Genomic DNA, 19,069 nt, shown 5'->3' with positions numbered 1-19,069 from the left:
ACATCCTGCAATGTGGTCAGATAGGAAAGTCAAGTTGAGATTACCTAGTTCATTTTCATCAACCTCACCACTAGGCATCATTTTCTTTGCATGTTATGCGATGATATGCCCCAAAGATTTTGTATGTTATTATAGTAATGTTCTACAGCTGACAGAGAGAGTAATTGATGATAATCATTTTTAAGACACTGCAGAGATAGGGTGTGATTTTTTTTAAATTGTGTTTCAATGTAGTCACTCCCAAGTTCCTATAGGCATAGAGTGTGTTTAAGTCCTGCCTAGATTATGTGTGGTTTTACTAATGCTTAAGTCCCCAATGAGGTGGTATTTGATGCTAGTTACGTTTTAGTCACATGAGTTAGTTTGTCATTATAGGGATGCCAGGTTCACGCACAGATGGTGTGTGATTATAGACATGTTGAAATCCTACAAAACAGTGTCTGATTATCATCATGTTTGATTATAGTCAGGTTCAGGTCCCTCTACAGATAGTGTACAATGACAGTCATGCTGCAATTCATGCAAATATAGAGTGTTATTCAAGAAGTGCCCAGGTCCCCATAGAGATAGTGTGTGATTATTGGCATGTTCAAGTCCCCGCAGAGATAGTGTGTGATTATTGGCATGTTCAAGTCCCTACAAAGATGGTGTGTGATTATTGGCATGTTCCAGTCCCCACAAAGATAGTGTGTGATTATTGGCATGTTCAAGTCCCCACAAAGATAGTGTGTGATTATTGGCATGTTCAAGTCCCCACAAAGATAGTGTGTGATTATTGTGATATTCAAGTCCCCGTAAAGATAGTGTGTGATTATTGGTGTGTTCAAGTCCCCACAAAGATAGTGTGTGATTATTGGTGTGTTCAAGTCCCCGCAAAGATAGTGTGTGATTATTGGCATGTTCTAGCCCCCCCAAAGATAGTGTGTGATTATTGGTATGTTCAAGTCCCCACAAAGATAGTGTGTGATTATTGGTGTATTCAAGTCCCCACAAAGATAGTGTGTGATTATTGGTGTGTTCAAGTCCCCACAAAGATAGTGTGTGATTATTGGTGTGTTCAATTCCCCGCAAAGATAGTGCGTGATTATTGACATGTTCATGTCCCCGCAAAGATAGTGTGTGATTATTGTCACCTTCAAGTCCCAGCAAAGATAGTGTGTGATTATTGTCATGTTCAAGTCCCCTTAGAGGAAAGTGTGTGATTGTCATGCTGAAGTCCCCCGCAGAGATAGTGTGTGATTATTGTCATGTTCAAGTCCCCTCAGAGATAGTGTGTGATTGTCATGCTGAAGTCACCGCAGAGATAGTGCGTGATTATTGGCATGTTCAAGTTCCCCCAGAGATAGTGTGAGATTGTCAGGTTCAGGTTCGTGCAGAGAGAGTGTGTCATAATTATATTCAAGTCCCCACATAGAAAATGTAATAATAGTCATATTCAAGTCCTTGTAGAGTTAGGATACGATAATAGTCATACTGATGTTCATGTAGAAATAGTGTGTCATTACATTAATGCTCAAGTCCCCACAAATAAAGCGTTTAATTATACTCACCTTGAAGACCATATTGAGATAGTGTGTGGTTATATTCATGTTGAAGGTCCCTCAAATATATTGTGTGATTATAGTTATGTTCAAAACCCCAAAGAGATAGTGAGTGAGCATAGTTATGTTCAAGTCCCCACATAGAGAATGTTATAATAGTAATGCTCAGGTTCCTGTAGTGATAGTAGGTTATTATATGTGATTAAACAAAGAAGACTAGCTTAAGTTGACCAAAGTGATGCAGTACTCAAAGTAGTTCTGTCACAGACACCTTGTAGGTGTATTCATGAAGCCCTCACCCACCAACCTAGTTGGTGGCATGCTTCATCATCGGGCCCACCCAGTGACACCTAGTATGTCCCGGGTGTGCTACGACGCCTGATTACAGCGGAGCTGGTATATTGCTGAGAGTGCAGTGAGGTTGGGTGAATTGTGATTTAAAACGGCTTGGTGGTGGTCCCAGTACCCAAGGGTAAATTAAATTTTAATAACTGGGCCGACACCAGCGGTTAAAAGTAAGGCTACAGGACGTGTAAGGGTGGAGAGTTACTGCCCCCTGCGTCCTTCAGATGGTCGACATGTTTCAGCCAGTGCCTTAGAGTATTCTGGCTTTCCTCAGGACCGTTTTTAAAAGGGTGTGGTGAAAATAAAACAGACTTAGTGTTGTGGTACAGACTATGTGATACGCTCACTAAGGCGTTTTTCTATCACATAGTCTGTACCACAACACTAAGTCTGTTTTATTTTCACCACACCCTTTTAAAAACGGTCCTGAGGAAAGCCAGAATACTCTAAGGCACTGGCTGAAACATGTCGACCATCTGAAGGACGCAGGGGGCAGTAACTCTCCACCCTTACACGTCCTGTAGCCTTACTTTTAACCGCTGGTGTCGGCCCAGTTATTAAAATTTAATTTACCCTTGGGTACTGGGACCACCACCAAGCCGTTTTAAATCACAATTCACCCAACCTCACTGCACTCTCAGCAATATACCAGCTCCGCTGTAATCAGGCGTCGTAGCACACCCGGGACATACTAGGTGTCACTGGGTGGGCCCGATGATGAAGCATGCCACCAACTAGGTTGGTGGGTGAGGGCTTCATGAATACACCTACAAGGTGTCTGTGACAGAACTACTTTGAGTACTGCATCACTTTGGTCAACTTAAGCTAGTCTTCTTTGTTTAATCACATATAAATCCCTCGGGGACATGGACTAGCTTTCTAGTCCTCTCTCTCCCTCTTGTTACATGCAGTAGGTTATTATAGTCATACCCAGTTGCTTGCACAGATTAGAGTCTTGTTCAAGTCCTGCAAGGATTGTTGTGTTGTATGATTATAGTGAAGCCTAGGCCCCCATGGAGATAATGTGTGATAATAGGGATGCCCACATCCCCACAATAGTGACTGTAGACCTGCAGTGAAAGTGTATGACAACTGTCACGAACAAGTCTCTCTATGGAACAATTATATGAGAGACTGTAGGAAACCGGGGTCACCAGTCCCTATGGCGGTAACGTGACACGAGCGGCTGGGCACCCAAAGGTCTGTGTGTAAAGCAACCATACAACACGCACCTCTCATGGAACGGGGAACACACACAATAAGTGACGCCACACTGTATAAATTATGCAAATACTCAAGTTTATCCAAGTAGGTCGAGATAGATGCAGTTCATGAGATATCAGTGCAATTCATAAACTTATAATACAATTCATTGAGATGTACATGCCAGTCATGAGAAATAAATGCAGTTCATACTATAAATGCAATTCATGAAATATATCGGCACTGCATGAGATATAAATGCAATTCAATGAGATGTACATGCAAGCTTCACTTTCCCCAGCACGTTATTCACTAGTAGGTTAGCTGAAGGCCCTAGGCCACCCTCGTGCTTCTGGCTCCCCTCAGTAGGGTTTGGGGAATGTAACGCCACTCCTGGGGGCGTGCAGGGACCCAGGACAGACCTTGCGGGCTTGCCGCGGTTTCAGCTACCTGTAGCGCCTTAGGGGTGATTAAAGCGCTATGCGCGCTAAGCAGTGACTACCTCAGAACGGGGCATCTAGCACAGAGCACTACTCGTAATCGATGACAATGGATACTTCAAAACGGAGCATGTAGAACAGAGCGCTACTCGTAATCAATGACAATTAATACTTCAAAACGGAGCATGAAGAACAGAGCGCTGCTCGTAATCAATGACAGTTAATACTTCAACACAGAGCATTTAGAATGGGGCGCTACTCGTAATCAAGTAGCAGTGAATATTTCAACACGGAGCCTTTAGCATGGAGCGCAACGGGTCTTGCGGAGCGAGTCTCTCGTGCTCCGGTGCAGTTCGTAGGGCACCACGCTCCAGTACAGTCAAGGGGGGCACAAGGAAAGGATCCCTCGGCGGGGTCTCTCTGTCGTGGTGACCACGGGGACTCCCACGGAGAGGGAACCCGGGCTCAGGGTGCGGTGTGGCTCCCAACCAGTAGGGGACGCACCGGGGTGAATCCCAGCCTCCGGGCTTACCTTGATCTCGACGTCGGAAGGCGTCCTTTCCGGCGGCGACGGGGGAACTCGTCCACGGCCTCGCGCACCTTCTCTCACAGCTGCGACGGCAGCGACGGGGCCCCGGGCTTCTCCGCGGGCCTCGTGACACTGAAGGGCACTTCTTCCGGCCTCCGGGCCACAGCGGTGAGCGCGCTTCGCTTCCACGCCACAGGGGGGCTCAAATTAAGGTGGGGAGCTCCGCGCTCAGCGGAGCACGCTGCCGGGGTCCCAGGCCAGGTCAGGGAGCGCAGGGGTCACAGCGCTAATACCTGGTCGATCCCCAGCGATTCCTCAATCTGCTTGGCATAGGATGTCAGGGTTCAGTCTGGACACGCAGTCTCAGAGCTTGGCATATGATTTCAAGGTTCAGTCTGGACACGCAGTCTCAGCGCTTGGCATATGATTTCAGGTTTCAGTCTGGACACGCAGTCTCAGCATTCAGCGTCTGTACTCAGTTGTTGTATGAAGTCTTGATGGCGCAGATGTATCTGGCGCCCTTAAGAGGTTCTGTTACAAAGAGGGGGTAGGGAGTGAGTTGGCGACTAGGTCCTTCCTAGTCAGGCTGGGCAGAGGTGTCCTGGGTCCTCCTACTGCTGGGCAAGATCAGTGGGTTTCACAGGGTCCCTCACTCACTTTAGAGGCAGCACCTAAATCCTGTCACTCTCAGAGGCATAAGTCCCTGGCTAGGCCCTACCGCCTACACTCCTGCATGGATTCTCCAGCTCTGCTTTATCCCACTGGCCAACTAACTAGAAAAATTCCCTCCCTCACTTAAGTAGCCCTAGGTCAGGTGACCTCTAGCCAAGGCGGCAAAAGTAAAACCACACCTCCCTTCTAGAAGGTTCCAGCACATTCCAGGAGCTTCCCCATTCTACCTATGGGACAAAAAGGCGGGCTGGTGTCGCAACATTGTTGTGGGGTTCCAGCCAGCTCCTGGCAGCTAGGGTGCTACTATGAAAGACCACTCTGCAGTAGCAGGGGTCTGTGGCAGCCATCTTGGGAGAAGGGAGCACCTGCACCTTAACACTGATTGGCAATGAAAAGGCGCCCGGAGACCTAGTCCAACATAAAAATGAGGGTGGAAAAAATGAGGCACGATCAAAAATAGAAGGGGAGACCACCCTAGGGCTGACAGGTCCAACAGAGACACACATGTCCTTGCAGAGATAGTGTGTGATGATAATAATGTTCAAATTCCCACAAAGCAGTAGTGTAATTACATTGATGCCCAGGTCCCAACAGAGACACTGTGTGACTATACACATGGCAAGGTCACCAGTGAGATAGTGTGTGATGATAGCTATGATCAATTCCTCAAGAAGATAGTGTGTCATGAATGATATTGATGTCCAGATCCCCACAGAGATAGTGTGTGATTGTTTTAATGCCCAGCTCCCCACAGAGATAGTGTGTGATTTTGAGGATGTCTAGGTCCTCACTGAGATGGTTAGTGAGAATGGTGTTACCAGGTACACACGCAACATTATATTCTATTCTACTAAGGGTATACATTAAAGACAGGTTATGTTAATGTGTGAGAAAATATATCATGCTTAATGAAAATCACTTAAAGCTGTCTTTAACCTATTTATTAGTGCATCAAATCTTAGGAGATAAGGGAACTAACACATAAAGGAATTAACATATGGAACCAAGGCATATGGTCAAGTGGAACCCAGAGCTTGATTACCTGCTTACATTTTTGCCAAAATAGATGTTGAAGTCCCCACAGAGATAGTATATGAAGATAATTGTGTTTAAGTCTCCATTGATATAGTCGGTACATTTAAAGCTTAAATCCCATTATATAGTGTGAGAAGCTTATGATGTTCAAGTCCACACAGAGGTTGTGTGTAATTATAGGGATGCTCAAGTCCCCACAGAGATTGTGTTTTATCATAGAGATGTTCAAGTCCCCACAGAGATGGTGTGTTATTATAGTGATGTTCAAGTCCCCACAAAGTTAGTATGTTATTAGATAGTGCAGGGAGATGATTGTGTTTAAGTCCTCATTAAAATAGGGCCCGATTCACAAAGGTAAACTTAGACAAGTGGTCTCACTTTACTATTTTTTTGTTTTCACAAAGGTAAACTTAGATTAAAGGTCTAACTTTACTTCTTTTTAGCATTCACAAAGCCCCATACAGAGAATGTGAAGCTGATGATGTTCAAGTCCAAACAGAGCTAGTGTGTAATACAAGAATGAACAAGTCTCCACAGAGATGGTGTATTATTATAGAGATGTTCAAGTGCCCACAAAGATAGTGTGTTATTATAGCGATGTGTAAATCCCCACAAAGATAGTGTGTTATTATAGCGATGTTCAAGTACCCACAAAGATAGTGTGTTATTCTAGTATTGTTCAAGTCCCCACAAAGATAGTGTGTTATTATAGCGATGTGTAAGTCCCCACAGAGATAGTGGAGGAAGATGATTGTATTTAAGTCTTCATTAAAATAGGGCCCGATTCACAAAGTTAAACTTAGACAAAAAGTCTAACTTTACTACTTTTTGGTATTCACAAAGGTAAACTGAGACAAAAATTCTTATTGTTTTATAACTTTTCAGTATTCACAAAGCCCCATACAGAGAACGTGATGCTGATGATGTTCAAGTCCAAACAATGTGTGTGTGTAATTAGAAGAATGCTCAAGTCCCTACAGATATGGTATGTTATTATACTGATGCTCAGGTCCCCACAAAGATAGTGTGTTATTATAGCGATGTTTAAGTCCCCACAGAGATATTGCATGAAGATGATTGTGTTTAGGTCTTCATTAAAATAGGGCCCTAATCACAAAGGTAAACTTAGACCAAAAGTCTAACTTTACTACTTTTCAGTATTCACAAAGCCCAATATAGAGAATGTGAAGCTGATGATGTTGAAGTATAAACAGAGCTTATATGTAATTACAGGAATTCTCAAGTCCCCACAGAGATGGTATGTTATTATAGTGATGTTTAGGTCCCCACAGAAATAGTGTGTCATTATAGTGATGCTCAAGTCCCCACAGAGATAGTGTGTTATAATAGTGATGCTCATGTTCCCACAGAGATATTGTGGCATCATAATGATATTCATGTCCTCACAGAGATATTGTGGTATCATAGTGATGTTCAAGTCCCCACTGAGACAGTGTGGAAATATGATTGTATTCAAGTTCCCATTGAAATATTTGGGTAAAGACAAAGCTTAAATACCCATACTGTAAGTGTGAAGCTAATGAGGTTCAAGTCCAAACAGAGGTTGTGTGTAGTTACAGGAATGCTCAAGTGCACGCAGAGATGTTTTTTTATAGTAGTGATTTTCAAGTACCCACAAAGATAGTGTGTTTTTATAGTGATTGTTAGAAATGGGATCTCTGGTTGGTGAAGGCTTGCGCCAAAGCTAGGCAGAGACCACCACTCTAGTCAGGGCAAGGGAGTTACACGCCAAAGGTAACCTCTGCTCACCCCCTTGGTAGCATGGCACGAGCTGTCAGGCTTATCCCGGTGGCGATGTGTAAAGTATTTGCGCACGCACACAGCAACAACATCCCAGGCACACTACAAAAGGAACTCCACACAAGGTAATATCAAAAATAGCCTTTGTATTCTCATAACACATTAGAATAGTAAACACATAATATACATGGTGCCACCTGGCACTGGGTCATAGCTACAAGGGATTATATACACCTGACAGGGCCCACTGGACCACTGTCAGAACCATCACAAAGAGAACTTAGTAAAAGTAAAACATGTCATAAACGTACAACCAGTAACCACTGGTAATCACTGTACTTAGCATCAGCCTGTAACATAAACTACATTATGCACAGTATCACATTAGGCGCGAATTACATTCTGCGCCAACCTCACCAGCATAAACACATTATGCAATTCTCTCATAAGTCTAAACGCATTAGACCCTCACCTCCTAAACATAACTCACATTAGGGGCATAAATCACACAGTGGAACATAATCTCACTAGCATAAAGCATAATATGCGAACCAACCTCATAATCATAAAACTACATTAAGAGGTATCAAAACAGGGTGTGTAAAACATACTAAATGAATCACATTTCCTAGCACCACATAAATCACATTAGGGCCTGGCGCCCTATAAACCCAACAGTCCCCCTGGCCAACTGGCCATCTCAAAAGGGGCTCAAATGCCCTACGTCCAAGAGTCAGGGCGTGCTGCCAATGCAGCATAAGTCAAGGGTGCGCAATTGCGCTGACCTAAACATAGCAGCTGGCCACTACTTGCTGGGCAGCTGTGAAAGTATGGGGCACAGGAGTGCATCTCACTCCTAACTCAACAGACATATCCCCCCAAGAAAGAATGGCCTAAACGATGCAGCTGGCACTAAGTGCTACGCAGCTGGAAAACTCAAAATGTGGGGCACTGGCACTGACTGTGCCTTCCTATATTGTGCCCCCAACGTTGGAAAGATAGCACTGGCACTGCACGTACCGTCTGAGCCCACTTTGGGAATCTTAACACAATGGCCCTCTTCGGCACCGTTGCCCTCTGGCAGGCGGGGCAGCTGTGGCAGAACTGGGAGGTGCCCTCTTAAACAAACATGCCGCCAAAATGTTGGAGCGTCCCGCAACGGCGGGACCGCTCAGGCACCGTCAATGTGCCTCGACATGCACCAACAGGGTGCAACACTGAGCCCCACTCACCCGGGCTCTTGGAACAGCTGTGCCCGATCGTTGGAGCAGCCACTGTCAGGCGGGGCCGCTCAGTAGATGTGCACCATGATGTGCGCAGGGAGCCCCCCCCCAGGGACTCCTAACTTTAACAAAGTCTGCCTCCCCAATTGGCCCCACTCACCGGGTCTCTGGCTGCAGGATCCTCTGTCTCGCCGGGACACTTGGGAGGACTTCTGCCCGGCTTTCAAACTGCACGTGGGGCTCTCCTCACTACACGGGAGCCCCGCCTCGCTGCAGTTCAGTGATGCCTGTCCCCTTCGCCCGGTCCATTACTGCGCTTCACATCGGTCCTCTCCTAGGGCCCAGGACTTCTCCTTGCTTTGCCCGGTCCGCTCTCTCAGGACCGGGACTTTTTCGTGGGCGGGCTCCGGATGTCTTCCTGCTTCCGTCTGTGGAGCCCCGCCCACAGTCAGGCGGACGTGCCTGCTTTTAGTTTGCGGCCCAGGGCCGCGGCGGTGATCTTTTAAGAGTATAACGCGGGATGAGCACCCGCCATCAAAGAGAAACGCGGGGTGGGCACCCGCCATTTGCATATAAAAAAATAAGCGGGGTGGGCACCCGCGATCGTAGAAAACAGAGGCGGGGTGGGCACCTGCCAGGATAACGATAATCACGGCATCAACAGCGGGGTGGGCCCCTGCAAGAACCCAACAATGCGGGGGAATCCCTACGCCGGGGATTTCCTCTAAAAGGGATAGAAGTGCTCCTCCTCAGCTGCAGGGTGCACAGAGCTATGAAAAGCACTTTTAGGAAATAAAAGTAAAGTGCTCTCAAGGCCAAAGCCCAAGGAAGGGGTTCAGAGGCAGAGCTGGGCCCAGGGGCCAGGACACAGGGCCCTACAGCAGGGAGGTAGCCCCCATGGCGGTCCCTCCTGGGCCCCCGCAGCAGCAAGCGCCCCCTCCGTCAGGATCAGGTACAGAACAGGAATAATTTCATGGGGTTACAGCCCCTATATTTATACTAGTATTTCCTTTGTGTAAAAGTGCAGGGCTTGGGGGATACCAGTCAGAACTGGTTTAGGGGAGCTTTGGAGCACTGTTTTGCTCAGCTCCTTCCTCCTTTGTCAGGTGGGGGCTCAGGGATTAGACGCACCACAGGGGGCGGAGCCAGCTTTGTGGAAGGAAGGCACAGCCCTGTTCAGGTCCCAGGTGCAACTCCTCCCTCCCATCTGCATGCAGATCTCTCTATTCACCACTGGGCAGACTCCCCCTGTCTCCTGGAGCCACCCACACCTCTCAGCTCCTGTCAATCACAAGCCAGACATGCAATTCACATCAGGCAGGCAGACACACAGTACACAGAAATGCCAACTTCTAAAAATGGCATTTCTCCACCAGTCACCATAAATCTGCCCACACCATTGTGCAGCATTTATTCTCACAAGTTCATACATACTAAACTCGCCCCTGAACTCCTCTCATACCAGGAATTACCATGGACACACATATCCCCCATGCATTCCTATGGGAGGGCAGGCCAATCTCACCACATGCACTCAGAGAGCGCACAAACTTTACACTGGGCCACAGTGCTAAAGTGCCCAGAGGCCTAACATCACTACCACCATCTCAGAGCTTAAGGCAAAAAGTTCAGGGGTGAACCTGCCAAAAGGGCCAAGTCCAACAGTGATGTTCATGTCTCCAGAGAGAAAGTGTGTGAAGATGATCATATTTAAGTCCCCGCTGAAATAGTGTGTAAAGTGAAAGCTTAAATCTCTTTACAGAAAGTATGACACTAATGATGTTCAAGTCCACAAACTCTGTGCATGGTAATAGGGGTAAAGATAAAAGAAGGAAAAGGTATCAGCACAAGAGGTACCCATCGAGTGGCTTTTTCGAGCGAGCAGCATTCTTATTTAGTTACTCACTGAGTCACGTTCGGCCACCTGTTGAGGTACCTACTCATACGTCTCTTCTGGGAACACGGCAAAGCCGTATCCCCATTCACGGGAGGTTTAAGAACTGAGACATCCTGCCTATGTTGACGCTTGGATGCCGCATTTTGATTGGTTCGGGCGGGCCCCTCTGGAGAGTTAATCCTCTCCTCTCACAGAGAATGGGAAAGCACGAACCATATGGAGGCATTTAATGCATATTTGGGTCATTAGAACCAAAGTGGTTTGGGATGTAAATGCAGATTTTAAGATTAAAATAAAGAGGTGCACTGGGCATTAAGTATTCAGGTGTTGATGATTAAAAAGGGATACCAAATTAGCATACACATCTATGCTACAGTATGCTTTCCATATCTAGGGAAAGGCTTATTCTCTTTCTGTATGGAGTGTACCTTCTCAGTATGAAAGATCTAGGTTTTTTAAAAGGTCTAGCCTATTTGCTTCTGAGACTCTTCAGTGTGACTACGTGCAGGGCATAAATGTGAAAGAATGGCATACAATCCTCTTTCCTAAGCATTAGGGAATTTCAGGGTATGTTATCGTTTAATCCATCTTTGTTCCTTTTCCAAGAGGGAACTCTGACAGTCACCTTGATGTGTTTCTAGTTGTTCTATTATCACCCATTTCAGATCATTGGTCGTGTGACAGGCTCTTAGGAAATGGTCCGTCATTTTGGTAGTATTACTTTTACTTCTGATATTAATCTGATGTTCACAAATTCTTGTCTTGACCTTCCTGCTTGCCATTCCTATGTAATGTAACACACAGGGACATGTTATCATATAGATGACGTTGCTGGAATTACCATTAGTGTGTTTTTTGAGCTGCCATGTTTTATTTGGTTCCAAGTCCAGATTACCAATCAATTGGTCACACTTTGACTTAAACACGTAGACCACTTCACTTGGATTATTATTTCTTCACATACTTTTAGAGACGTGCAAAATCAACTCTCTCATGCATGTCCAAGTCCAAATAACCTGTTTTTAACCCTACCCCAGGGACCACATAGTAAAGAATTAGGGTACCCTGGAGGTAGTTTTAACTCTAACATTTTTCACTCTCACAGTATTCACTACTCACTAAAAATGCAAAACAACAAAAAACAGCTCTACTGTAATCAGTGTCGAAGCACACCTAGGAGGCACTCTGCCCCCTGGGTGGGAACCCTAAGATTAAGCATGCCACCACCTAGGTTGGTGGGTGAGGGTTCTTCTGTAAACCAAATGGGTTCCCTGCAAGGGGGACTTTCTCTGATGACTGAGTTAACTAAAGCTTGGCTTTGAGCTCGTTCTCTTTATAATTTTAGGAATATTCAAGTTCCTTCAGGGATGGTATGTTATTATAGTGATGTGCATATCCCCACAGAGATAGTGTGTTATTATAGTGATGTTCATGGCCCCACAAAAATAGTGTTATTATAATGATGTTCAAGTCCCCAAAGAGATAGTGTGTTATCATTGCGATGTTCAGGTCCCTACAGACAGTGTGGGAAGATTAGTGTATTCAAGTCTACAATGAAATAGTGTGTAAAGACAAAGATTGCATCCCCAGGAGTGTTAAACTAATGTTGATCAAGTACAAAGAGAGGTTGTGTGTAATTATAGGAAGGCTCAATCAGCGACAGATTATAATGATGTTCAAGTCCCCACAGAGATAGTGAGTGAAGATGATTGTGTTCTGGTCCCCACTAAAATTGTGTGTAAAAGCAATGCTTAAAGTGTGAAGATGATGATACTCAGGTCCAAACAGGTTTGTGTGTAATGATAGGAATGTTCACGTTCCCTCAGTGACAGTATGTGAAGGAAATCATGATCAAATATCCACACGGATAGTATGTTGATAATGTGAAGTTAAAGTCCCCGAAAAGATTGTATTTGATTACAGTGATTCTCATGTCATTGGGCGTAGCCTGAGCGACCAACATGGAGAACACCTGAAGCAAGTCTCCCTGCTTAAAGCTCTTTTAATCAGGCTATTATCTTTCAAAGCAATGGCAATTTCAACCCCAGGTCTGTGGCCCAGTGCTGGAGGAACTGGGGGGGGGGGCACACCACCTGTTTCTGGGTCCTGCTTTGTCTTGACCAGGCCGCTGGGCTTCATGGGCGGGGGCAAAAGCGGGGACACCTCGTCCTGGCAATGCCACTATTGACTGGATGAAGTGACCTGCGGAGTGCTTCCTGGAGGAAATCAATTGCTCCCGGGGGTCTGGTGCTCTGTGGTCCCCTACTGCTGATCACAGTAGGGAGTCAGAGGACCAACACAGAGAGTCAGCAGAGCTTCAGTCCAGAGAGACAGGCTACAACCTAGCGGCAAAATGCAAAAAGAACAATTGATGGACAGAATGCAGAACAATGTCATACATTCTCCCCAGTACAGAGATCTAGGCCTAAATCCATCATTTTTTTACTCCCCATGCCATTCCAGTTTGAACCCAGCCAGATGCAAATCGGTCTTGACCCTGCGCCCAATTGGAACAGTCCAGCCCGAACTGCCAGGCCAGGTCCTCCATGGACTGGAAAGAAGCATCCTATGACCTAGGATTGGCATGGAGAGCACGGAACACTGGTTTAGAGGTGCGATTATGGTGTGGAACTCTGGTGGCTGGGCCTAGTTTTATTGGTACCGAGCCTTGAACCTAGGGGTTCAGCCGCGACTTTCACGGTGTGGCTGCCCCTACATAACACAACTACGTAACAGGGAAGTCCTGTGACTTTTCCGCTGTGGGGCTACCATGCTGGTGGTTGCAAGTGGGTCCACTCACCCCCCAACCTCCCCTCCTTCCCTGTCTCCACCACCTGCCTAAATTATATGATGCACCAAAGCAGTAAAGACTGGGGCTAGTCACTGCCTAGACAGACCCCTGCACCAGACTGAATCAGACAAACTAGACACTATACTAAACTCCATAGATATTTCCAGCATCTCCCTGGAAGTAAAGGTAGATTCTGTGGCAACCAATGTGAAACTCCTGTGGAAAAATCACAGATGCCTCGCAGAACACATCACTCACTCAGAGAGAACATTGGCTGATCTACAGCCACCTACATTTGACCTTCATACTCAGTTACAGGGCTTAGGACATGATCCGTACTCTGGAACACAGAGCAGAAGTTTCAGAGGACCGTTCTTGCCTCAACAATGTTCGGATAGCTGCAATATGAGTGACTACCTGGTAAAAAGACCTGGTCCTCAACACAGCTTAACATCCTACGTTTCCATCAAGAGGGCCATCTGAGTGCTGGCCTGCTGTCTCAGTGGGAGGCTTTCCATGCTCCATAGTGGCCCAAATGCCACATTATAAGGACTGGAATGCAATACTAGATAGGACACCGAGTCCTGACCCCATACAGGTCGACACTCACTGCTTTCTGCATTCTATACACTGACAGTCCAGAGACAGAGGGCCTCTTTTTTGGGATTCTAGAGTAAATTTCATGCCTTGGGGGTCAAGTAGGTCCACAGAGGCAGGCAGTTAACCCAGACGCCAGCAGCTACATTCCACAAATGTTTTGGGGACCACAGAGATCCTCCTCTGAGGCCTTGGAAAATGGAGATACTTCCTCTGGTGTGCTACAAGAGACGGGGTCACCTCCCAGAGTTACCACCAAAATAGCAGATGCCCTCCTCTAACAGAGGATGTGGCAGTACTCCTTCGGTGCTTATCCTTCATCACCCCTGGGTCCCAGGGGTGTCTCGGGCTCTTGCCCATAGGGCCACTACTTCAGAAGCTCAATATACCATTCAGGTCACACTCACACATTTACACTGTTTTTCTGTTTTTCCATCAAGAGCATGGGCTACTCTCCCACCCATGATGCCTTTTCTCACGATCCACGCCCCAATTAGGACTTACTTTACCTTGTTCTGTTCTGACTTGGTGAGGAGTGCAGTCTGTGTGTGGGTGGTGGGAGCAGGTGTGTGGAGGCAGGTGAAGTGGCAATGTCAGCAGGCAAAGGGACCCACTCAGGACTGAGGTGCAGCTCAGCAGCACTGTTCGTAGCAGAGTCCATTATTGAGCAGGTGGAGTTCGTCAACACTGTAACTGCGGGAGGTGGTTTGATTACGGTTCCTGACATTGGGCGCAGCCATACAGATGAGTGGCATAGAGCGGAGTGTTTTAGAATGCAATACCATAAAGTGGAGTGTTGTAGAGGGGAGTGAGGTAAAGTGCATAGGGATAGACTGTAGTGGCATATAGTGCAATAGCACACTGTGGAGTGGAGTGTTGTACAGTAGAATAGTTTAGAGTGCAGTGGCATAGAGAATAGTGGCATAGAGTGGAGTGGCATACAATGGAATAGTGTACAGTGGAGCAGTGTACAGTGGAATACCGTATGGTTTACCGGCATACAGTGTAGTGAAAGAGTTGAGTGGCATATAGTGGAGAAGCATAGAGTAAAGGTGAGTGGAGTGTGGTACAGAGGAATAGCACAGAGTGTAGTAGCTTAGAGTGTAGTGACAGAGTGGAGATTAGAATTAAGTAGAATGAAGTAGTGTACAATGTACACTGTACAATATACAATGTAATAGCGTACAGTGGATTATCGTATCGTGGAGTGGCGTGCACTGCAATAGTGTATAGTACAGTGGTGTACAGTGCAGTGGAATACAGTGAAGTGGCATTGAGTAAAATAGTGTAGAGTGTAGTGTTGTAGAGTGGCATTGAGTACACTGGAATAGAATACAATGGAGTAGTGTAGGGTGGAGGGGCCTGCAGTGGAGTTGTGTAGACTGGAGTGTGATAGAATGGAGTAGCGTAGAGCGTAATAGCATACAGTGAATTGGCGTAGAGTGGAGTGGCGTAGAGTGGAGTGGCGTAGAGTGGAGTGGCGTAGAGTGGAGTGGCGTAGAGTGGAGTGGCGTGGAGTGGAGTGGCGTGGAGTGGAGTGGCGTGGAGTGAAGTAGAGTGAAGTGATGTAGAGTGGCATAGCATAGATTGGAATGACAGAGTGGATTGCAGCAATTGGAACAGACACAGTGTGAAAGTGTGAAAACTGGTGTAGATGTAATGTGACTGCAATACATTTTGTGAGGTGTATATGGTAATTTTGGGTAGTATGTGTAAATATTGTAAGTAGTATTAAAGTTATAAGTTTTATGAAAAATGTGTTATATATTTACTGCGCTACACCGTGATAGGTTTGTGGTATACCACTGTAAGTTTGCAGCATACCACAGTACATGCAGATGAGAAATCAGTATGTGATTGGCTAATGCCTGTATTAACCAAAGGTATCACCACAGTACTGCGTAGACTTTTTTGCAAGTATTTAAATATTTTTCAAATAGAAAATACATTATAGTACATTATATTTGTAAAATATGGTGTATTTTATGTTTGTTAAGATCTATTTCCTTATTTATTTTATGTACTGCCGTACCCTGTACATTTTTATTAATATATAGAGTCTTAGAAATATTTTTCTCTACCTATTAACACTTTCATAAAATGGTAATAGGTAGGGGGAAAATATCAATCCTAATACTTACCCATATCTGAAAGCATAACACAGAACACAGCCAAAGTGTACCTAAAAACATCACAGCTGCCTTTAACTTTTGTGAAGGCAATCATTAGCCAATCACATAATGAATTGACATCATTATGTACTGCAATACTTCTACAAGATATCACAACATTTTGCACAAATGCCACAACTACAGATATCAATACTTTAAAATAGCTTACAATTTGAAAAATACTTACCCTACATACCTGTAGTACCCAAAAGGATCATCTGTGCACAATAACGTGTAATCTGTCCTATTTTAATACAAATCCGACCAGCCGTCTTTGCGATGCGCATGAGTACAAAGTCTATTGAAAATGCATTGGTGCCCAAGCATGTTTCAGGGCCCTCATTTTTTCTTTCCAACCAAAAAAGGATAGGATAGCCTATTCCAAAGTAAAAGATTAAGTTTTCACTGTGATAAAATTGACCCTATTGTATTCAATCAAAATATTGTGGTCAGAAAAATGGGCCTTTTTTCTTTACTTGCCTGAAGGAGGATATAGGGCCTGACATCATATAAGACAGGTTTAAGAACATTTCCAGGTCCATATCGGACAATTTAAAATCCACCAGGTCCCCCAGAGTCTCTCCCCCACTGATGGGTCAATGCGGCTTGTTCAGCTGCCCATAAACAGTTGATGGCAGCTCTTAAATATTGCCTCTGTTTAATACAGGAAGTTAACGATGCAAGAAGGTTATATAAATCAACTTTAAAGGGAAGGAAAATTGAAATAAAAAAATAAAGCATGGTAAGACCTCGTAGTGGTGGCGAGGACTAGGGATGATATGAAGTTTTGGGATGTGGTAAACCAGCCTTTTTCAGAGCTAGAGGCCCCAAAAGTGGCACGCCTAATTCCTGGTGATTTCTGGTTCTCCAATTTTTACAAACTTTTTCAATCGGGAAATAAGTCCACCAATATAGGATGAACTATTGCTTGATTCCCCAAAACCCACAAAGTCTCCCGATTCGCATTCACACTCACGGAGTGATTCTAGCCAATGGGAAATATGTTCCCGGAAAAGAACCTGGCCCAGACAGCGTCCCCGCAGATATTTTTAAATCAAATAAAGTCCTGTGTGACCCTTGCAAACTAATGTTTTTAAATCTACTTTCTCAGGTGCTACTCTAGACTCCTGAAGTACAGTCATAGTTGTCCCTATTTTTAATAATAGAGACAGATCTCTGCCATCCTGCTATAGGCCATATTCCTTATTGGACTCCAGCATTACGATTCAGGCTGCGTCCTTTTGTTCCATATGGAGATATGGGCTGTTGAAAAAACTATCATGAAAGAAATCCACTATATTGCTTTAGGCCAGGTAGTGGCACTGTTGATCAGTGCTCAAACCTTTACCTTATAGCAGTTAAATGTGTAAGTGCCGGAGGAGGGTCACAACATCTGGCCTTTATTGACTTTAGAAGTGCATTTGATTTAGTGAACTGCTTGAAGGTATGACATCAAATTGAAAGGATAGGCAATGAAAAAGAACACCTTGTCCTCATACGGCGCTTCCATCAGGACCTTACGGTTATGGTCGTTTTTTGGCCCCTCTGGGGCATGCTCCCCTCATATTAGTTCCACCAGCGGCATTAGACAGTTTGGCATATTAATTCTGAAGATTCTATTATCTGCTGCTGGTGTTATTCTGATTGTGTTTTTATACTTTATGTCCTTCTCTTCGTACTGTATATTTCTGTACTTGCTGTTATGGCTTTTGCCATTGATTGATTGAGTGACTTTATTATTAAAATATCAAATATTTTATTTAGGAGGGAACACCCCAAAACCCCCTTTCCTGTAACCTTACCATCCTATTCCCTTACCCACCCCAAACCCTAAAAACACCCTTACCACCCTTTACCCCTACTCACGCCTAAACCCTAAAAAACACACACACATATATATATATATATATATATATATATATATTTATATATATTCACTTAAAAAACCATAGGTTTCACACATGTTATAGTTAGCTGGGCATTTCCTTCGAAAAAAACCAATGAAATTCCCCCGTTATAGTTAGTGCAGGCAACTATAACTCACGCGACCGCAATCCGCTGCTGATGACGTCAGATATTACATCACTGTATTTAGACTCTTATTTACCCATGTCTTCTTCCATTAATTTTTAGCTATACATATATTACAATTTTTTTTTTCTGAAAGACACATATGTCATCAGTGATGTAATATCTGACGTCATCAGCAGCGGATTGCGGTCGCGTGAGTTATAGTTGCCTGCACTAACTATAACGGGGGAATTTCATTGGTTTTTTTCGAAGGAAATGCCCAGCTAACTATAACATGTGTGAAACCTATGGTTTTTTAAGTGAATTTGCAAGGTTTTTTAAATGCTAATTCCTAACTATAACGTGTGTGAAACCTATGGTTTTTTCAGTGAATTTGTACGGTTTTTTAAATGCTAAGTAATGTTTTTATTATTTATTTTTTTCTTAAGGTTTTTCACCGTGCGCACACCGTGCGCGCTGTGGGCGCTTGGTGCGCTTCACGCACCAAGCGCCCACGTTCCTTACCATCACAATTTTTTTTTTTTTTTAATCTCTCCTTTTTTTTAAATTTTTTTATCGTTTATCGTAATCGTTACGCGAAGTTCGCGGAATTTTCCGTTTACGCCGTGCGCGTACGCTACGCGCATTCCGCGATTTTTCGAAAAAAAAATACAATTATTTTTTGCCCTTGGGGGCACTTCCTGGTTTCGACCGATTCGAATGTTTACTAAGATCTAAGAACCAATCAGAATCGCGCTCGTGCACGGCGGCGTGCGCGTACGGTAATAGATATATATATTGATTTAAATGCTATTTTCTCAGGAAATACTGAACAGATTTACACGAGACCTTCA

At 44.7% G+C, this 19,069-nt stretch overlaps 1 protein-coding gene across 9 annotated transcripts in view; it reads left to right on the top strand.

The window, feature by feature from the left end:
- The window catches only part of NCOA7 (nuclear receptor coactivator 7), an 830,008-nt gene that overhangs the window by 618,876 nt on the left and 192,063 nt on the right, over positions 1-19,069 (top strand). The window lies entirely within an intron of this gene.

This window comes from Triturus cristatus, chromosome 6 (assembly GCF_964204655.1).
Source record: "Triturus cristatus chromosome 6, aTriCri1.1, whole genome shotgun sequence".
NCBI lineage: Eukaryota > Metazoa > Chordata > Amphibia > Caudata > Salamandridae > Triturus > Triturus cristatus.
This window is presented reverse-complemented; position numbering and strand designations above follow the sequence as displayed.